Genomic DNA, 22,000 nt, shown 5'->3' with positions numbered 1-22,000 from the left:
AGTAAGCAAGAAATTGTCACACATCACGGTGTTGCTATAGGAGTCCCCCATGTCCTCCAGGTATGGACTTGCCTTCTTTCTTTCGCTCTCTCTTTTCCTCCTTTGTCAGTGGATCAGCATGTGGGTGGAACTAACCACCAGGAGAGGGTGTCATCCAGTCCGTCTCAATCACTGGTAGTACTTCAACCAGGCTCTCATTGCCAAGCTGTTATCCTCCTCAGCGTGGTAGTGTATCTCAGGCTGTGTTGCAGTTTTTATTAATAATCTGCTTGCCCTGCAATTCTGTACCTGTACTTTCCAGCTTGTCTCCTCCTGCTTTGTAGGGAATTTTGTTTGCTGTGGCTAACCCACTTCCAATGCGCTCTCTGGAAACTGAGAAACTGGAGGTGGAGCCTGTGGAAAGGACTGAAGAGCTAAAAAAGAAAGCAGGACTTACCTGAGGTTGCCCATACTGTTCGTGCGCACTTGCAGCCACCCAGCGCTTATTCATATTGAATTAAAAGGATATGCATCTTCATTCTTCATGATTGTAAATAAAATGGGGAACCACTCATAAAAGCCCTGACCACACCGTTTCTGGAGGTCAAAAATCCACACAGACTTTCTAGTTCTTAATCAGTTAATGAGTGATAAAATCAGTCATGTTTCAAAAACAATAGCTTGAAGTTTCTTGTTGTTTTGGAGGTAAAACGTTTTATCTTCTTTCTCCAGGTACAACAGCTGTGTTCAAATCCTCTGTAAAGATTAATGAATAGATTTCAGAAACAACAAAGGAAAACGGAAAACAGAGGAAACTGATGTCTCAGTAAGTCTGATCATCTTTTAAGACTGACAGGGAGAAAAGCTTGCTGCCTCAGAGTCGAGCGCATTTCACAGACAAACCCATGTTGTGACACCAAAGGAAAAAACAACAGCTGACACGCTAAAAGCCTTTGTTCAACCACTGAAATGCCTATACAAAGCTGGTTTTGAGGCCTGAAGCATCGCGCATCAGGATTTTACCTGCGATCTATAAACAGCAACCGTAATCAGACAGAATATCAGCTGCTTTTTAAAACGTAGAAGCCTGTTTTTAATTAACAGCAGATGTTCTTAGGTGTTGTAACAACAGGATGCCTCAGTCAATAATTAGAGTTTAACACTAGTATCCCCTGGTGATGGAGTTTTGTGTTTCCCTCCAAACCCCTGCCTTAGTGAACTGCAACAAAGTCATGTAGACTTAAAGCTTTTTTTTCTTAATACCAGTGATTGCAAATTTTGTGTATCATGAAAAATTTTTAACGCTTTGTTGCGATGTGCATTGGCTTGAGAAAAAAAAAGAAACGAGGTTTCTCCCAATTAAATTTGATTTATGTGGCAGCACTTACTCTAAAAACTATAATGTATTTGTTGTCAAAAACCTTTTGTGCATTTGTTTTTTCTAATATTTCATGACTCATCTCATTTATAGTTTGATTTATTTTATTTTAGTTATTATTTACAAGGAACATAAAACAGCTTCAATGTAAATCAACATATTTTGTTGTTATCCTTTTATTTCCCCTGCATTAGTATGCATACTGTACTACATAACCACATTCACTGTTGGGCTTTGAGAACTAATTAAAAAAATAGTTTGACATATTTGTAGAATAGCTTATTCCATTTCTATATCTTCTCTTAATACAATACTGGAGCTTGCAGCTGTAGACAATGAAGACAGCCCTGATTTAAACAACTCAGGGGTTTGCTTTGATAGCTTGCGAAACTACCGATAAATAGGGTTAGGTACCGAACTATGTACTTTTTAAGGTAGGTACACTTTTAAAAACTTAACACAGACAATGCTCTCTTCAACCTTTCTCATGCAAAATGCAAAGCTGCCCATGGCAACACATCTAATCTGAGGAAACACCTGCTCAAACATGAAATAGATCTACGAGCTAAAGAGCGTGCTGTATTTTATCACCTGAAAGCAGAATTCACTAAAGGACCTGCAGCTAACTTTAACATGTATGCTGCCAGGGTATAAGAAGTTAAGTCTGTGAATGATTAAACTTTTAGTGAGATATCGACAGCTGCATCGACATCTTCTTCAGGTAATTAATTAGCTTGCTGGATAAGTTGTCATTAGAGAAACAGCCAATCCAAATTAGGAAGCAGGAGTGGTGGAGATGGTTGTAGTTGTTGTTCAGGCTTGTGCACCATTTGGGAACTTTGTGTAAGGCACTTTTGGCTTTGGATTTGTTTGCTATTTATTTAGGTTTTTATTGGCTTTCTACTTTTGCACTTGAAGCCAACTGGAAATCCTCCCACACTTGCCAGTTTCTTTTTCCTGGACCAGGAAACAGCTCTCTGATGCTCTGGTACAAATACAACCATTAACCACCTTGTCCTCAAACATGGTGTTTGCTAAAGACAGTTCCTGCTTAGCTTAGAAGCCCAATAAAATACAGTCTTACAGGGGAAACCCTCTCACACCTCTGAAATAAACTCAGTAATCAGCAAGGGGCTTGTGAGTATCCCCACAGCTGCACATTGCCTCTCCAGTCTGATACCTACACCAGCTTTGGTTTCTCTCTGAATGATGTCTAGCTCTGTGTCTTTAACTGCTTGACAACTGACGTATTTTTCTTCTGCAGATTCTCCAAGATAAGCACTAAGTGGCATAAAAAGCATTATAAACGCTTCATTCCTATTTCTATATCAGCAGGTGTCAACAGGCTGTTAAAGTTCTTAAAAGTCTTGCAGCAAAGCCACATGTTCACTAATGAGCTTCACTGTTCATCTAAATAAACCACTGGTTTGTAACTGTGTCATTCTGGTAATCAATTCAGTTCAATTCAATTTTGTTTATATAGCGCCAAATCACAACAAAAGTCGCCTCAAGGCGCTTCATAGATAACAGATATGATTCAATGCAGAGAGGTCTATTAACACATAGTGAGTGAGAAAGGTGACTGGAAAGGAAAAACTCAATGCATCATGGGAATCCCCGGCAGCCTATGTCTATTGCAGCATAACTAAGGGAGGATTCAGGGTCACCTGGTCCAGCCCTAACTATATGCTTTAACAAAAAGGAAAGTTTTAAGCCTAATCTTGAAAGTAGAGATAGTGTCTGTCTCCCGAATCCAAACTGAAAGCTGGTTCCACAGAAGAGGGGCCTGAAAACTGAAGGCTCTCCCTCCCATTCTACTTTTAAATACTCTAGGAACAACAAGTAGGCCTGCAGAGCGAGAGCGAAGTGCTCTAATAGGGTGATATGGTACTACAAGGTCATTAAGATAAGATGGGGCCTGATTATTTAAGACCTTGTATGTGAGGAGCAGGATTTTGAATTCAGTTCTGGATTTAACAGGAAGCCAATGAAGGGAAGCCAAAACAGGAGAAATATGCTCTCTCTTTCTAGTCCCTGTCAGTACTCTTGCTGCAGCATTTTGGATTAGCTGAAGGCTTTTCAGTGAGTTTTTTGGACATCCTGATAATAATGAATTGCAGTGGTCCAGCCTGGAAGTAATGAATGCATGAACTAGTTTCTCAGCGTCACTCTGAGACAGGATATTTCTAACTTTAGAGATGTTGCGCAAATGGAAGAAAGCAGTCTTACATATTTGTTTAATATGTGCGTTGAAGGACAAGACAGCAACTGGTTTTTCTTTTTCTCCCTGTTGCTTTTGCACTGTTGCACAGCAGGCTATTGCCATGGTAACTAGACCTGTGGATGCCTTTGTATGATTTTTGTGTATTTTTTTTATTTATTTATTTATTTATATATAATCTCCTCTAATCCTGGACCAATTAGTTTCAGACCAGGACAGAGAGGAGGAATGTCTTCTCTCTGTCTTTCCTTCCCAAGAGGATTTTCTTTCTTTCTTTCTTTCTTTCTTTCTTTCTTTCTTTCTTTCTTTCTTTCTTTCTTGCTATATAGATCTGTTTTTGTGTCAGCTGTGCACAGATAAGACACACAAAAACTTCACACACCAGATCATTAATTTTTCTTCATATTAATCCAATTATCTCAAAAACTGTTGATTGGGCGTCATCTGTTTTCTCCACTTGTTCTTTGTTTCATGACATCTTTTTATGGTGTCTCAACTAAAGCCTGCCTCTTCTTCTTCTTCTTCTTCTGACAAAAAACACAGCAATTAAACTCTCACCCTCACCCACAGATCAAGTTTGATGGATTTTTTTAAAACTATATTTTTCTATCCATTCATTGCTCTTTTTTTGCTCCCTCAGAAGCCCTCAGGCATGTGTGTCAAGAGCTCCCATGGTTTCAGCAGCATGCACACACTCAGAGGACACAGTGCACACACACACACACACACACACACACACACACACACACACACACACACACACACACACACACACACACACTCATTGTCTCAGTCGGGGGTACAGCTCAGATCTCGGGGAGAGAGACGCACAGCGGGAGTACAAGGGGAAAAGATTATACCTCTGGGGCTGACACACACACACACACACACACACACACACACACACACACACACAGTTGTTCATATACAGACAGAAACACACACACACACACACACACACAGTTGTTCATATACAGACAGAAACACACACACACACGCAGACCTAAATCACACAAATGCACACAACCAAACAAATGCTGAACTTTGAACAGTGAGGTGAGACTCATGCAGGAAAACAGAGGACTTCACAGTAACACTGTTAACATAAAACTTTTTAATGCTGTTTGATTCCACTTTTCTACTGTGTGACCAACTTGTCTATTAACTTTATTGCAAGCATTAATAAATAAATAAAAAAAATAGAAGAAATCAGTTTTTTTCTCAGAAATGGGATGGCACCCTGTTCTAGCCCAGAACCATTGCCTCAGACTTGGAGGTGCTAATTCGCCTCTCAATTGCTTTACTTAGCTGCAAATCACAGCAAATCAGTGCAAGCAGGATGTCATGGCTTAATGAAACCAGCCAGAGGAACAAACAAATAAAACAAAAAGAAAAACTGGGCCAACACAGAGAGACAGCCAAGCATTCACACTCACATTCACACCTATGGACAATTTAGAATCACTAGTTAACCTAACCCCACAAACTGCATGTCTTTGGACTGTGGGAGGAAGCAGAGTACCCAGAGGGGACCCACACAGACAAGGCAATAACATGCAAATCTCTGGGCAGATGATGGATTCCAACAGGTAAGTGACTGTGCAAACCATCATCCCACCATCTTTTCCCCTTGTCACCACCATGCTGCCCTCTATTTGGAAATTTTAATTTGCAAAACCATTAGAATTAATGACAAGGACCACACACTGTTGTTGGTCCCTAAACTTGGTATAGAACCATTGTGTTTTTACAAATTCCCAAGCTTTCCATGATAAAATGTAGCTCAGGAATGGAGGATAACTTATGCCCAGACTTGAATGGCACATTTGGGGATTTGTTAGACTAACATTTCTAAAAGACCCAACTTGTCTTTGACTTAGTATTTATGACTTTAGACTTAAAGGAAATAATCAAAAGGACTTCACTTTTTTCTTCTTTTTATAAATTGAATGCTTCTAAATATTTCTAAATATTAATAAGCTTGATGTTTTATTTATTTGCAAATACAATGTGCTTGTATTTGCAAGTATACAGCACCCCACTGGAGCACTGCTTCCCACAAACGATAATAACAAAACTACATTATTTTACTCCCCAGGAATGAGAACAACCATTAATAAACCTGTGCCTTTCCTGCTATTACATACTGTAAAAATTGCCCATCATATTAGTACTTTACTCACTGTAAGGAGTAATAAGAAATATCTCTGGGACTCTATGTCTCCATATGAAAAAGTTTAACACCTTGTTTTACATCAGGAAAAATGCTTAAAAAATCATCATCTCAGCTGACAATGCTCCTCCATTAGCTTCACACTGAGTGTTAATAACCACAAGACTCCTTGGTGTGTTTCCCATACATCTACATCTGCCAGGAGTTTATCTCCCCACCAGTTTTTAGTCATTGAGCATCATCTGGCTGGCAATATAGAATTGTTTGCTAATAAAATGAAATTACTGCATTTAGAAAATAATCTTGGTCTAACCGCCTGTGTCTGGATTCAGCGGTGTCTTTGCATGTAATATTTATTTAACTTTAATTGTTTTCTGGGAGCGGCAAGGTTCATCAACCTTATGGAAATTTTCCATGCATATAAATTCCCATTGTGCCCCTCGTATTCTCTTTCTATCCATCTCTCGTGTGTGCCTCTGACACAGAGAGATTTTATTCCTTTGTCTTGGTGAAATCTAATGACCACTCAAGCATGGTGGGCCAATCGAGAGCTGAGGTCAAAGGGTGAAAAAAGGCTCAGGGAGGGCGTGTTCGTGTGTGTATATGTATGTGTGGATATATAGCTTTATCTCGACACGCGACAGAGGACATCAGCATGATTGCTGACATACTGACAGCATCAATGGCACCGAACTCAGATCAGCTCTTGTACTGAAGGAGTTAAACTGTGACACAGCATGTTGACAGATGCTGTCACAACACATGTCCACACTTGCTGTTGCTACACTTCAGTGTTGGGTACAAACAGAGATGGGCAGTAACGCGTTACTTGTAACATGTTACTGTAATCCGATTATTTTTTTCAAGTAACGAGTAAAGTAAGGGATTACTATTGCAAAAACGTAATTAGATTACTGTTACTTTCCCGTAGGAACGCTGCGTTACTGCATTACTAAAACCGTGATTTTAGTAACGGCAAAGAAGCTGTGTGCAGATCAACAGTGGATAATATATCGAGTGCGGGAGAGAGTATGAGCGTGCAGCGTTTAAAGCGTGGAAGTACTGACCTTACTTTGAGTTTGATTCCATAAAAAGTGACAAAAACATTAGTGTCCGCTGTGCGCTTTATACGGCAAAAAAAAAACCCTAAACTTCCAAGCAAGCACCGAGTGTGCTACGACGTAATGGGAAAACACAGAGAAACTCGCGGATTCTTCAACTGACCGCTGCGGCACACCTGCACCAGGGCAAACCTCCGCCTACGCCAATCCTGCTTTACAGGTGAAAACAGAGCAACAGGACTGCTAGTCTTTGATGTTATTTATTTTCTGCTGTCTTTTACTTGCATCTATTTGAAAGAGTGAGAGTAAACACAAATTTTTTATTTTATTTTATGTGCTGGAATGTGTAGAAAATAGGTTTCAATGTTACACAAATTTCTTCCAGTCAGAGAATGTTGCATATAATTAAATTTGTGCTTGATACATAAAGTTAAAAGATTAAAACTAATAAAACAAGTTTTAAAAAAGGAGACTTTTCCATTTGATTACATTTTGTAAGATGGATTATGCAGAAAAAGTAGAATTGGGCTGAAAGATCTATCGCTTTATCACCTATTCAGGTTGTAAATCGTGTTTTTAAAAAGTAACTGAGTAATTAGTTACTTTTGAAAATAAGTAATCAGTAAAGTAATGGGATTACCTTTTGGGGAAGTAATCAGTAATTAGTTACTGATTACTTTTTTCAAGTAACTTGACCAACACTGGGTACAAAATGTTCCAAGAGTAACGCACTACTGTAATCACATTACATTTTGCGGCAATGAAAATAAATTCAATAATTACCCTTGTTACAATTAATTGCATTACAAAGGCTTTTCTATCACCACCTTTATTGTTTTTTTATTAGATTTGAACATTTATTGGAGTGGCTGTCATGAATTTTCGAGCCGAGTATATCATTCCTAATGTACGCCACAATGCGTCAAACTTCTTTGGTACAACTTATTAGTTTTTCCAATGTTAGGTTTTAATGTGTTAAGATTACGCGAACATAATTTTGTGGTAACATGTTTTCATGTCATATTTAACAACATATTTTAGGTGTTTTTCTTCTTCATTGTCTGTTTGGAGTAAAATGTGCAATTTTCATGATGCATGATGTGACAGACGCAAAGTAACAACATGATTCATTATTGAAGAAGATGGTTTGTGTTTTTTTTTTCAAAGAAAATGCCTTTCTTTATTGAGTTTTTGACATTGTCCATTAAATGTTTCTCGTATTTAACTTTATATATAACCATTTCTTAGTTTTAGACTAGTGGGCTAGTCAAATTTTTTCCCCTGTTTAGTTGGCTAAGAAATCAGTCGCCAGGAGCATTGCAAGTTTTTACTTCCTCTTTGCATGTGCTGCAGTCAACTGATTTCAGTTCGTGTGGTGGTAAAAGAAGAATGGTGGAGCGGTCAACATCTACTGGAGAGTGGGGTTATAGACGCTACTTTTATTTTTATTGCACAAAATGACAGCATCCTAACATAGAGCTAAACCAAAGAAGGTGAGAATGAGCCCAGACCAACAACCAGAACCTGAACTTCAGCAGGTAACAAAGACAGCAATAAGCATCCAGGGTTGCAGCACTGCAGACTCCATTGCCACCATCACATGTTTCTATAGTAGAAACTGTTTTCAAATTTTGCATCATTTTGTTTGTAAAAACTAAAAGAATGACCGTATGTTTGCCCTCATTAGGACCGGGATTTGTGCTGGTGTGTCGAACTGTAACATATTTATATTGTTAGCTGGTAATTATGGGACAATATGTTTTGGCCATCGAGTAACAAAAGTAACGTAATAAGTAGTGTGACAAAATACTTTCTTAATACGTTTTTAAGTAGCATACAGCGTTACTTTCATGAAAAATAACGAAAGATATGTAACTTGTTACTTTTTTTTGAGTTGCGAGACCAACACCACTCAAGAGACAAAGATGCAAATATAGAGTTGTCAAACCAGGCAAAGATTGATAATTTCTATATAACGTATCCGTTAAATCACCTAACAACTCTTCACTGCATTCACTCCATTTAAAGTGTACAAGTTTTACTGAGCTATTGCTTCCATCGTCTTCTACATGCATGTGTGCCATCATCCCAGAAAGCTACAGCCTGCGGCCTTTATTAAACTGTCTCACAAAGCTCAAAGAAAGTTTCACCTAATACTGAAAATAGCAATTACGTAAAAAAAAAAAAAAAAAAGTAAAACCTGTAATCCTTTCATGTAAATGTGGGACCAGTGAATGGAGAGCAAATGAAAGAAAATCTTTATTTTGTATTTTGTGCCAATTTCATTACTTTACGCTTTTTTAAAAAAATAGTCCACAGAGAGGTTTTATTTATTTTTCTACACCTTCATGACATTAAAGAAAAAACAGCTAGCCATCCAAATCTGAGTTCAGAGTTTTCTTCTTCATGGTCCAAACAAACAAGTGTTTTTTCCCCTACTTTTTTGTCTTACTTTGTATTCTTGCACTAGACTGTTTACATAGAGACATTTATTTGATTAAAGCTCTGATTTCTTTGTTCATAACTTTGATATAAGGATAAATTGAGACACAATCTCAAAAGACATATGTTGTTATTGACAAAATGAGATTCTTTAAATACAATTGTCCCTCACTTTTATGTGACAACAAAGAAAAGGAGAGGAGGTGACGTCCTAGCGTGGCACGACACTCCCACCCTCCTCTGGTCCCCATATGGACCCTCTCCTGAGAGAAAAAGCTATCAGGGAGGCGTGTATGTGTGTTTTTTATGACGTGAGTGTGTGTGTGTGAGCACAACAGAGGCCAGTGCACCAGTCTGGAAATAGGGGACACATTAATCTTATTTGTCATAACCTGTCCCTTGAGACGCTGGGACCCCCGTGTCCCAATACCCACCCAGCTACACGCACGCACACACAAACGCTGACCCCCTCCTGTGTGCTATCGGTATCTGCGACAGACAGAGAGAGTGAGGCTAATTACATGTGAGAGTTAAGACGGTGGAAACGAGACAAAGACCGCGCTGGTGTGTGTGCGTGTGCGTACGTGGCCTTTGTTTGGGTTCTGATATATTTCACTTGTCCTTGCTGTTGTTATGTCTGAGTAACACAAATTACTGTTACCTGTCATTAGTCCGTGCTGCTGTCCGAACTTTGCATGTCCGTGTTATTATGTCTGTGTGTGTGGGCAGGACAAAGGGGATATTATGCAGCACTCTACTTTTCCTCCGCACCCCACTCTGTTTTACCATGGTGCTGAAATACACTCAGACTAAAGGAGAAAATATCATCAGAAGTGCAGATTAAAGCCAAAGCTAAATCAAATGCAACAGTGAGGCTGCAAGAAAAAAATAATAATTAAGTGGTAATCTTACATCTTTATCCCAATATCTGACTCCTTTTTTGTTTTAAAATCTTTAAATGTTTTCTTTTTTCGGTCTCCACAAACAGGTTATAGAAAATTATTACTATCGATACATATATTTTTTTTCCTCTTCTCAAACGATGCTAAATACGTGGTTGGATACTAAACACATGTTGAAAGATGATCTAATAAATTAGAAGTCCCCTAGCTCTCATCATTTCATCCTCATGATTAAGACAGTCCAGAACAACAGGGCAAAAATTAAACTTAATGGAGTAAAAACTGTATGAATATATGAAATAGCTATATGTCAACCAGCTTTGACCATTACAGCTAGTGGTTCCTTTTACGCTACAATCACACTTGGGGAAAACCGTGGTGACCGTGCACGACCAAAAGTGCTCTATCTGAGTGACATGATACTATGAGCTCTTTAAGAGAAGATAAAACCTGATTATTCAAGACTGTGTTTAAGGAGAATGATTTAACATTTTTTGGTCAGCATTTATAAATTACTTATACTTATTATTTACAAACGTTTGGCAATCATCAGTTGTAGTCAGTTTGAATTGGATTTTTTGCAATAAGGTTTCCTCCCACTAGATAAAATGTGTCATCTTGGTATTGAAAGTAGTCCCCAGAGGTTGAATGTGATCAAATGCAAGCTCAGTCTTGCATTTGATCACCAAATGTGAAAAAATTCAATGCAATCATTGGGCAATCGCTGTTTTTTTGTAGTCGCAAGGAGGTTGCCTTCCCATTTTTACATTGGTGTGAGACATTACATGCTGTTTCTGCTGTTTCTGTTTCAATTTATGTTCATTTACAACAGCAGTGGCAGTCATTTGGAAATGGGTACCATCAGGTTCTCACATAAAATCAATAACTGTCTTTGCAAAAACTAAAAACTAAACTTATTACATAAATATTACATAAATTATTAATATTTATTTATTGAAGTCTTTAAACATTTGCAGAAGAAAAATAGAAAATGCACCAAAACTGTTGGTTCAGTAATTGTTTCTTAAAAATCTAGTTTTGCAGGTTCTTATTTCACCATTCATGTTTCTTTTTCCTTTGTAGGCTCTTCAAAAATATAGAAATGATTCTATGATTCTCATGTAGCTTTGATCAATAAGTTAGAGTACTGTATACAAGCTGCCAGTCAGAGTTTGATTAGATGGACAAGCTACAGCAACATGAAACAAATGTGAAAAGCCTGAGGAAGTACTCACAGCTCTGTTTGAGTCAGCACAGCAAAAGTGACAGCTGCACAGACGGGTCAGGTCAATTCAAGCCAAGCAGAACCTCGTTTGTCCTCAGAGGGAAAAGTTAGGATGAAGAACACGTAATGCAATTTAATACAATAGAACAGTAAAGGAAAAGCAAAACAAATGAGGGGCAAAAAAATAAATAAAGTGCAGGGTGTATCAAAAGGAATTATCTGATTTCAAAGTGCTTTAATTCTGCAGTCGTTTTCCGGTACCAATCAGAACCATGTACAGTTAGAAAAAGGGGATTCATGAGTTTCAACAACAGTGGCTGCAGGTACTCCAGACATGCTAGCAAAAGTGTTGGACAAGCATCATCACATGATACTGTGGAGCAGGCAGGTTAGGACCCAAATGCAGGACTTGGATGCAAAACTAAATTAAAACCACTTTAATTCTGGACTCAACAAGGGAACACACCATCAGAGGCTTAAACACACACACGGGGTAATCAGGGAAATAGAGAGAACACAGGTGAACTAAATCTGACTAACAAGACAGGGGAAGCAAAACTGAACATATGCACACAAAACAGAGGACTAACAAAATAAAACAGGAAGTAACACACACTGAGACTCAGATTAACACAGCAACCAGGACTATAGGTGTATTAACAGGCAAGACAGGGAATGCAGACAGCCACAGGGACATGACTGGGGAGACTGGAGGTAAAATAAACACGGACCCAGTGAGGACAGAACACGAAGACGAGACTAAGACAAACTATAACTATAAATAACAAAGGTACTAAAGAAATAACATACTCAGGAACTAGAACCTAAATTATCTTATACTTTCCAAGAATTAAGTTCAGAACAAAACTCAAAATACTGGGTCAAAGACTCCAGACCACGACAGAGGGGGCACACTGAGCATTTGTGAACATTGTAAGTTTTGTATGTAAAACTTATTTTCAGTCATATACTTTCAAATTTACCACAAGTTTCTACGTCATTACTTAAAAAAATAGCCTTTTGATTCATGATGATTGTTCAGCTTATGAACAAATGTTTTGTGTGTTGGTTTTGGGATAGGAAACCAAACAGACTGTAATACTTGAAACACTAATTATTTATTTAATGACTTTCTCTGCACACAAAGAGATAAATAAAAATCAAATAAAAAGTCAAAGCCTTTGTAACTCAATAGTAAAATAAGAGTTTTTAACACTACAGTTTGGTCCAGAGAGCCACTAGCACACTAAAACACTGAGTAACTTTGGTACTTAGTGTGACAGACTGAGGTCATTAGTAATGCATGGTGCATCCATGCTTTATTTGCAGTGCCCTTAGATGCATGTGTCACAATTATAATTCTCCTCTGATGTCCCACTTCATGGATTTAAACTACATAAAATTTGAAATACAGAAGTCAGTGGATAAAACGTTTATATTACATAAACAAACAGCTACAGATTCTGATGAGCCTATTGGGAATATCCAAACTGACTTTTATTTCAGTGTGAGTTAGACTTTAAGGTTAATAACCTGGATATTCCTTTTGTCTTTCTCTCATTCTCTGCCTGTCACCTCACCCGATCGCTTATCGCCTGCCCACCCCACTTCTCTCTCTTCCTCCCCCTTCAGGCCAAACTGCAGCTATCAGATTACTCTCTGCTTGGCTCTTTTCAATTAGACTTGCTCAATTTCAGCCCTCTGTTTGTGTGTGTGTGTTTTCCTGTGTTCAGTGTGTATGTATCAGTGTGTGACACTTTAGGAAAAGACACCATGGTGAATTCTATTAAGAAACCGCTCATTTTCCAACGCTTGCCACGCAGCAAGTGTCCACCCACTTTCTCTTCTCTTCTTTGACTAACTCTGTTAGAGCGTGTGAGTGCATTAGTGTTGACAGCTGATTGCATTATAGGTGACATCATAGCCTAAACACAAATACACACACTCATATATTCACAGGGAGAGAACATTTTTTTAAAAGTTCACATAACCTTTTGTTTCGTATTGTTTTACTCCACAACAATTGCGCACATACATGAGAAAATTAGTGCATTTTGACGCAAATCTAATATAATAACCTTTAATGCCTGGATTTTTGGCTTTAACCACATCTTTTTAAACAGTATAAAGAGCTGAATTTTCTGTCCTCAGTGTCAGAAGACAAAATAAAACAAAGATAATATCACGCCAGCATAAAGTCAGTGGGTGTGAGAACAGGCAGGGTCAGTCCATTTGTGGTGGACTGCTCAACACAGAACCAAACAAAGTGAGAAAGCTTTTCAATCATATTCTCCGAAAGAGTGTTTAACATTCAGATGAATGAATGAGAGAACCCTGGTATCCAACTCTTAGAGTCAAACAGTTTTCACAAGACTTTCTCATCCATCCATTTTCAGGACGACAGGCATTTTTACATCCAGTCCTCTGAAAATCTCTGTACACTCCTACTGCTTCTATAGGTTTTAAGTGGGTAAGTGGCAGTAAAGTGTTGCTAATCAAACAGGCTTGATTAACTGAACAACAGTAAGTGAGCACTTCTATAAAATCAGTTTGGGCAGTTTGCTTCCCAGTCTTCCCCCGAGTGGATGTTCCACCAAACTCACCTCAAGGTCAGACCATGCAATGTTCAGAGAAACAGTAACTAACACAGTGGTGGAGGGGTGAGGATTTAGGCTGCCTCTGTAGTCACAGGACATGGGATCCTAGCAGTCATTGAGTGAGCCATTAACTTCCCTGTGTTTTCTAGAGTCAAAGGTGAGGCCATCTCACAGCTAAAGCTTAGTAGAAACTGAGTCATGCGACAGGACGATGATCCCAAGCACAACTGCAAATCTACAACAGGATGACTGAAAAAGAAGAGAATCAAGGTGTTGTAATGCCCCAGACCTCAATCTGATGGAAATGCTTTGTGGAACCTTAAGAGAGCTTTGTATAAATGAATACCTGCATACTTCATTGAACAGAGTCAATGTTGTAAGGAAGAGTGGATCAAAATTCCCCCATAATGATGTGAGAGACTGATAAAGTAATACAGAAAATGATGAATTCAAATTATTGCTGCTAAAGGTGATTCTACAAGCTACTGAACCATGGAGTGTACTTACTTTTTCACAACTTCGTCCCGCTGCTAAGCTTGTGACAAGTCAAACTTGGTGTTTAGCATCTCTGCTTATCCTTTATATACAGTCAGCGGGCAGGTAACTATGTTTAATATGCTCACACAGAGTCTCTGGTGCCTCTAGTTATCTCGTTTTAAATGTGTCTGTGGTGCAGAGTAATATCAGTGTTGATAATGTTCTGGCTGCATGACACCAAAGCCAGTTTTTTTTCAGACAAGATAAGGTGTGTGTATGTGTGTCTCTGTGTGTGTAGTCTATAAGACAGCCTGGGGGTTAATTAGAGAATAGTAAACAGAGCACATGTGGCAGCTTAATATCCCCTCTGCCTTACAGCTCATTTCACACCCCAACCGCTCTGTTGCTCTCTTCCTGTTGTGTGTGTGTGTGTGTGTGTGTGTGTGTGTGTGTGTGTGTGTTTATCTGTATGGTTGGGGTCATGGGCGTTCCCTCGCCACCTATCCCAGAGGCACTCACCCCTCCCTCCATGCCTACCGCCACACACAGCTGGTGTGTGCTGGTGCAGGTGTGTGTGTGGTTTGGAGGTAATTTAAACCAGATGAGGTGGTGTCTTTCATTCTGTGGCCCTGTCACTTCATCAATATCGAAAAGATGGAGGGACGGAGGAATGAGCAGGATGGCTGGATGACAGAGAAGAAAGGGGGGGACAAATGGTCTCTTGGGAAGAAGACAAAAGGCTATCTCTATCTCTCAATCTAGATGAGATATTAAAATATGTATAACTTACTGATTAAAGCATAATCATAACTTATGCTATGAAAAGCTATAGAGGTTTAGAAGATATGGCTTATCATTTTAATGTACCAAAATAAAAAGAAAAAATGGCAACTTGCACATACTGAAAAAATTAAATTGTATATATAAATTAAAAAATGTAAAAGCAAATAGTTTTTTGTATAATGTGCATTGTTGTTATTTCTTATATTTTGTTCTTTTATGATTGGATAGATCATAATGATGTCAGCTCTCTTGCTTCCACCAAGCCATTTATTTTATTTGCCTAACACTGAGCAATGCTAAATATAACTTTTCACAATTTTTATTTGTGGTAGAGTAACCAATGAGAAAATATCCTGCAGCATGAAAAGCATTTGGCTGGAAGATTACAAAAACCTGTTAATAAGTAATGTTTATGGGCTGCACAGGATCCTGCAAATGGCTAAGATACTCCTATATATATATATGTATATATATATATATATATATATATATATATATATATATATATATATATATATATACATATATATATATATATATATATATATATATATATATATATATATATATATATATATATATATCGCATCGATAAGGTAAAGTCAACTTAAGCTTGTCTCAAAAACACGTGAAAGGGGCAACAGCAAGTCCCGACCCATGTGCACCACGTTCATTAGTTTCTACTGAAGGCAAAGATCTTAAAAATGATTGAATGTTGATTGAATTTAGAATATTTCCATTCTTATCATTTAATAACCACAGATAAAAGTTTGGCCATTGTTAATTGAAACAAACTTCTGAAAAAAGTAAAAAACTTCCCCCACGACAGCAACGCTACTGTGAGTGGATCGGGAGTTCTCGTTGTTGGAGCTGAAGGCGATCATATTTATCCATCCAACACATGCTTCCTGGCACTCTCCCCTGCGTCTGTTCCTCGTCAAACTACATCTTATTATGCCTATTATTTCCTAATTATGAACACAAATTTCATAGGAGGTCTAGCTGCAGCATTTAAGGCATTTACGCTTGACAACAGGGTGCATTTTCCCCGGAGCATCGTAGTCTGAACTTCAGCAGTTCTTGCAGCATGAACCAGCGACCGAGCAACAAAAGACCAATCTGTTAGACCAATAAATGAGCAGTCAGGTGTGTGTGTGTGTGCCTCCGAGCAGTAAATGAACACTCTCTCTATCTCTCATCTATCAATGGCTTGACACCAGGAGCAGCTGTGAGTGCGTGCATGCACACAACCACATTCACACACATTCACGAACACACGCAGGCTCTCCCTACTACTTTAGCAATTTGGGATAATTAGCCTACTATACAATGTCCGCCTGTGGTCCCACGGGGTCCTGTGGGCAGTGTGTGTCTGTTTGTGTGTGTTGGTGCCTGGTAAGGATCAGCTGTGTTAAGCATCCCGTGACATCTAAACTACTAATTCATTGCTACATTAACGGCATTGATTAACATACGGCTACACACACACACACACACACACACACACACACACGCACACATGCATGCATACACATACATCTGGGGAATCCCTTGTGATGCCTTTAGCTGTTTTTCTTACAGGCTGCAAGCAGATTTTGTTAGTTAGTAGATCAAAAACCAATAAAGACACAACAAATACTTGAAATTGTGCTTTAAAAATAAGTATTGTATTTTGAGAAAATGATTTACAGGCTCCAGAAAAACTGAAAAATCTCAGTCTTTTGGGCAATCAAAGATTTTAAGCCACATCTAATTTCTTTATAATTTGCAAAGAAAACAGGAAACAGATGTAGGCAATGTGTGTAAGTGTAGATGTAGGCAACGCATGCAATTTTACATTCTGCTTTAATTCAAGATAAAAGCAGAGTATGTAAAATTGTAACTAGCTTGAAAATCAATGTTGGGCATGACCACTTTTATTCTTCAACACAGCCTGAACTCTATTAGTCAAGCTTTCTTGTAATTAAGTAAGTACTCTTCTTGAAGGACATTCAAAGCTATTCTTTGGATGGTGGCTGCCTTTTGTTCTGGTCTCTCAGGCACTCTCCAGTTTGTTGTACTTCTCTCCTGAACCCCGTACATATTGATGATTTGAACCAAAATGTAAAATTTGGATTCATTACTCCATAAGACCTGTTGCTGCTGATTTTCAGTACCTCAGCTTCTTCCCCCTGTTTCCTAGCAGAAAGGTGGCTCTTACCAGCCACCCTTCCACTGAGACCATTTCTGATGCGGCTTCAGTAAACAGCAGATGGATCAGTAGCTTCGCTCAGGTTCTGTATCAGGGCTTTTCCCTTATTTCTTAAGGACATGACCTTCAGATACTGTTCATCTGCTGTAAATTCTTTTGTTCTCCACTTGTTCAGTGTCCTCAGTTGTTTTTTGTCCTCACACCATGTAGAGATATGCATGTTTTTAATGGGTAGATCTTTGGGAATTACCTTGTTGATGTAATTTTTGACATTTTCCATAGATTCCATTAAAGAAACAGAACAAATGATATGTTTTTGTGTTGAGTTAGATGCCTTTTTATGCCTGAGTGACTCATAGGTTACTGTTAAGTGGTTTAACCTCCTAGGACCTGGCATCCACGTATGTGGACATCACATTTTGGGTTATTTAGACCAAAATACTCAATTTTGCTCTACAAGGGCCTGATATCCACTTATGAGGACATTATACTGCTACTGTTCTATCAAAATTTTAAGCGAATATCCTCACATGTGGCTCTTATTTTTCTTAAAAACAAAAATAAGGTAAAAAAAAATCTGGTAATTCTTTGTTTTTACATTCATCGGGCCCCAATATGCCCAAATATCAACGAGAAATTAAAAATGCATACTGTGGAAGAGTTCAGGTCTTAGGAGTTTAATAAACAAAAAACATTCTTGTGAAAGGGTTTGGGTAGACCTACTGTTTTGGAAATATGTAAAAAAGTAGCCAGTGTTCAAAGAAAAACATTGAAAGACCTTCAGAAAAACTGGAGAACTGTTGCTTTAAAATATTACGAGGACGTCTATCTCAGGGAAAACAAAATATAAAGAAATGAGGGGTGACTTGAGACTTATTCTACATTTAAATTCTGTAACTTAAAATTCCTCCATTTTTGAGTATCAGTGAACATCCTTACATAGAAATGAAAGAATAATTGATGCTCAGAAAATGTGCCATTTTTAAGCTTTTTGAAATATTACAGATTACTGTAATAACCCAGGTCGTAAGACAAGAAAAAGACAAACAAACAACAAACCATTGTGTGTATATTATTTCATCATAAACTAGCTTTCATAATAGTGCACATTAAATCCTAATATCAAATTTATATTTTTTCTATACATGGAGATGGCATTTATAGCATCATTGAAATGAAACAGAAAATATCTGGGTGTTCTGTTTGTGCCATTATATTCACGTTTAAAGTGATTCTTTCTTTCTTTCTTTCTTTCTTTCTTTCTTTCTTTCTTTCTTTCTTTCTTTCTTTCTTTCTTTCTTTCTTTTTTACAGTGGATGCTAAAAAATCTCAAATGAAAGACTTAAACGTGCGGCTGTTGTGGCTCTTGAGAAGGAGCTAATCATGATTGAAGAGCAGGAGGGAGCAGAAAACATCTGTTTGTGTTTGGTTTCACAGCCAATGACCAGGCAAGAGAGCGAGAGAGTTTGAGTGTGTGTATTTTAAAAGAAAGTGTGTGTGTGCACGCATGTAAGATGGAAAGATAATGATGTGTAAATATCTGTCTCTGCTGCTACTGAGCCTCAGTGTCCTACTGTGACAAGAGCCAGGTGCTGATGGGAGCGACAGAGAGAGAGAGAAATCAAGCAGCAAATCAATAACATCTTGATTGGAGAAGATTGCACTTCTCATTCCCCCTTTTCCTGTGTATATATCTAAGTGTGTGGATGTTATTTTTTGTCATGATCTCCAAAGGCCTGCCCCCCACCCGCCTCTCTCTCACACACACAGTTATGCTTCTGTTACTACAGAGGACATTACAATGACTTTCATTCACTTCCTGAAATCTTAAAATAACCATAACCCTTCGCACTGGTGTCTCAGTCACTTAAGAGGCCGTCTAATACCACTATGACTACAAATTCTGATTTTTACGAGCTGTAGGACATGACCATCAAAATTAAAACAAAAAGGCTTGAAATGTTTCACTCTCCATATTTGAAAGTTATGTTTTTGGATGAAATTATTAAAAAATGTAAATTAAAATCAATTAGTTGTTTTGCCCACGACGTTTTTCTAAAATCTTTGAAATGAAAGCCAGGAAGGGAAGGATCAGCCTTTCTTAAAAGAGAATGAATAACAGCAGGTAATCAGAGAACTGTTGATTGCTGTTAGCACGGCCCAATGTTGGGGAAAACCTTCTTGAATAAAGATGTTGGTAAAATATAAAGTGGGCAAGGGGAAGGTTTTATGCTCTCAACCAAATGAGAGTCCTGGAAAAAGCATTGAGAGTTTCTCTAAGATTGATGGCCAGCTGAGACATGGGACAGAAGAAAAAAACAGAGGGATTAATATTAGCTCTGATTTCCAATAAAAAAGGACAAAAAGTTTTAAGTCTTCATTAGACTGAATGGCTGTGGCAGGAAGCTTTGCGTATAATAACTTCTGTCTTCTCTTAGGCAGGGATTAAGAAACAGGACAAACAACGGCATGGAGGAAACAAGGGGTTCGATATAATATTCAACCCCCTTTCTACACACATCTTTTTTGGTTTATGTAACATGGTGTCAGTTGTTATTGTTACATTGTTATTTGTTACAAGGAATTTAACAATACAGACAGCTTTCATTATACCTGCTTTACCAGTGATGCATAGAAGCAGATAAAAACATTGCTTTTCTTTACATATAAACGATGTGCACAGTAAATATGTCCTCCTGCTCTCTTAGTCCTCATTTTAAAATAATTCCCAGTCAAACACACCCAGCAATCAAGTTAGATCACTAGATTTATTTGCAAAAACATTTTCAATTTAAAGCAGTGGGGAAAAAGTTGTTTGGTAGATGTTTATTGATCAGGGTGTGAGCTTTCTGTCTTTGACCTTATTGCTCTGTCCAAAGCCTGCAGAGGCCATTGTTCCTTTCATTGACCTTCCCATAAAACATCTGTTTGCATTTTCTCCTGCCTCCTCTCTCTTCTAACAGCCTGTTTTTTAAAGCACCATCTCTCTGCCTTATCTTTTATCTTTCCCTTTCTCTCTCTCTGAGACAAGCTGAGACAGAAAGATTCAGACGAGGAGAAAAAAATCAGACAGTGATGGAAGTAAAGATGGAGCAGGGGAGGTAAACATACAGAAGAAATAAGCGATAGGAAGACAGCGCTCCATGTCTGTGATCTCGGTATGAAGCTGATCCCTGCTTGGCCCAGTTCTTTACCTCACTCTGTCTCTGTGCTTTTTTTCATCCGTTTCCCCCACTATTTGATTATTATTTCATTCTGTCATTCACTCCTGCGTTTGGCTGATTAATTTTTAAACCGAAGATTGCAACTAAAAGAACTCAGTTCGGTATTTAAATTTGGGTTGTGACCTCCAGAATTTTCTCCTGCCTAATCTCTCTTCTTTGTCATCCTTTTCTTCTCACTGCAGGTAGTATCCGCTGCTGACATATGCTACTGCACCCCACAATTACTGTCACATTTGCTGGAGATAATGAAGAAATGAGTGAAATGATAAGGAGCTAGGGTGTGATGAGATTTTATTAATAATGCCTCAAGTATTTGTCAGATAATAATGCTCACTAACAGATTGAGTTTTAGTCTTATTTTGGTTTGTTTTTTTATTTTGTCTCTCTGAAGCGCAGCACCTGCATTCTCAATAGCCTGTTTTTAAAAATACAGTCGAGCGAAACAAACGAGCACACTGTGCAGCAGCATAAAAACACAACCAACAACCAGTTGCCTCAAGTTGTAGTCAAAGTTGCAGGTGAGCTGTTTGGGTTCATTGACTTTTTGGAGGTTACTCTGAGCTGTAACTGTAAGCAGCTTGGAGATTGAAGATTGACAAAGGAAGATGAAAAAATAACAAAAAGGGGATTTCAAAGTTTCCTGTTTCAAATTCTCGCCAAGAATTACTGCTTTACAAAACGTATTTTTAATAGAGGAACAATGAAGAGAAATAAGACATCATCGTCTGTTTAAAGTTCTATATAAAACAAGCATTTTGACTGTCAGTTTATACCTCACTGGTTTAACCCCTGTTTTGTGTTTTATTTATTTATTTCTTTGCTGTAACTTTCACTATTTGAGAACTAAATGCTTTTTCTTTGTTTCTTGAAGTTATTATTATTTTTGATTTCTTGTATTTTAGTTTATTTTTGCATCTCCTGTACTATCCTGTATCATATTGTCAAGCCTTCATCTCTGTGTTCCCTGTTCACTTACTTCCTGATATATTGTGTTTGTTCCCTGTCTCCTGTGTCATGTATTTAATTTTACTTCCTTTGTCTCATTGTCTTGTTTTATCTGTTTGGCATTCCCCACATCTGGAATTGATAGCCAGGATCTTGTTCTTGCCATTTAGCTGACTTCTCAGGACTTGCGTGACCCTCTGGAGGTAGTTGGTACCGGCCTCTTTGTGGTTCACATTTGCCTGTGGGAGCCCCGGGTACTTGTAGCTGTCCTCAACTCCTGCAATGTTGCCTTCTGGTAGTTCAATCCCCTCCCTTCTGATTACTTTTTCTCTTGTTGTTACAATCCGACTACACTTCTCCGGTTGCTCTAAAACTGGCAACTAACTGTGAGTGGTCACAGAC

The 22,000-nt window shown here is 38.2% G+C and overlaps 1 long non-coding RNA gene across 1 annotated transcript; it reads left to right on the top strand.

Annotated features, from left to right (window-relative positions):
- Nucleotides 1-8,200: 8,200 nt before the first annotated feature.
- LOC309698183 lies at nucleotides 8,201-21,435 on the top strand. The gene is made up of 3 exons (XR_014274020.1): nucleotides 8,201-8,305; nucleotides 18,743-20,587; nucleotides 20,836-21,435. It is a non-coding gene; the product is annotated as an uncharacterized lncRNA (long non-coding RNA).
- The last annotated feature ends 565 nt before the right edge of the window (nucleotides 21,436-22,000 follow it).

The sequence above is a fragment of the Aulonocara stuartgranti genome (genome assembly GCF_965226115.1).
Source record: "Aulonocara stuartgranti genome assembly, chromosome: 22".
Classification (NCBI taxonomy): domain Eukaryota; kingdom Metazoa; phylum Chordata; class Actinopteri; order Cichliformes; family Cichlidae; genus Aulonocara; species Aulonocara stuartgranti.
The sequence above is the reverse complement of the archived record's forward strand: the minus strand, read 5'-3'. Positions and strand labels throughout refer to the sequence as shown.